Below are 301 nucleotides of genomic sequence, written 5' to 3'. Positions count from 1 at the left end.
TAATCTCGTAATTGTTGCTTAAGCCACAACACTTGGGCGCAACAACTACCTGCTGCAATATATTCTACTTCAGCAGTGCTTAGGGCTACACGTGCTTGGTTCTTACATGACCAAGAAACTAAAGCATTCCCTAAAATATGACAAGTACCACTTATACTTTTCCTCTCAGTTTTGCATCCTGCAAAATCTGAATCTGAATATCCAACCAAGTCACATATACTTTCCTTTGGATACCACAGTCCAACATTAGTGTGCCTTTAAGATATTTCATGATTCTCTTAACAACAACTAAGTGTGATTC

The 301-nt window shown here is 38.2% G+C and overlaps 2 protein-coding genes across 4 annotated transcripts in view; one reads left to right on the top strand and one right to left on the bottom strand.

The window, feature by feature from the left end:
• Window positions 1–301, top strand: part of LOC109340275 (probable aquaporin PIP-type 7a) — an 11,398-nt gene that overhangs the window by 4,277 nt on the left and 6,820 nt on the right. The window lies entirely within an intron of this gene.
• LOC109340253 (auxin transporter-like protein 1) overlaps window positions 1–301 on the bottom strand; it is a 28,162-nt gene that overhangs the window by 23,133 nt on the left and 4,728 nt on the right. The window contains exon 2 of the mRNA XM_019577895.1: window positions 28–31. The gene's annotated coding sequence lies outside the window, so the exon portion shown is untranslated. The remainder of the gene's footprint in view (window positions 1–27; window positions 32–301) is intronic.

Source organism: Lupinus angustifolius, chromosome LG02 (assembly GCF_001865875.1).
Source record: "Lupinus angustifolius cultivar Tanjil chromosome LG02, LupAngTanjil_v1.0, whole genome shotgun sequence".
NCBI lineage: Eukaryota > Viridiplantae > Streptophyta > Magnoliopsida > Fabales > Fabaceae > Lupinus > Lupinus angustifolius.
The sequence above is the reverse complement of the archived record's forward strand: the minus strand, read 5'-3'. Positions and strand labels throughout refer to the sequence as shown.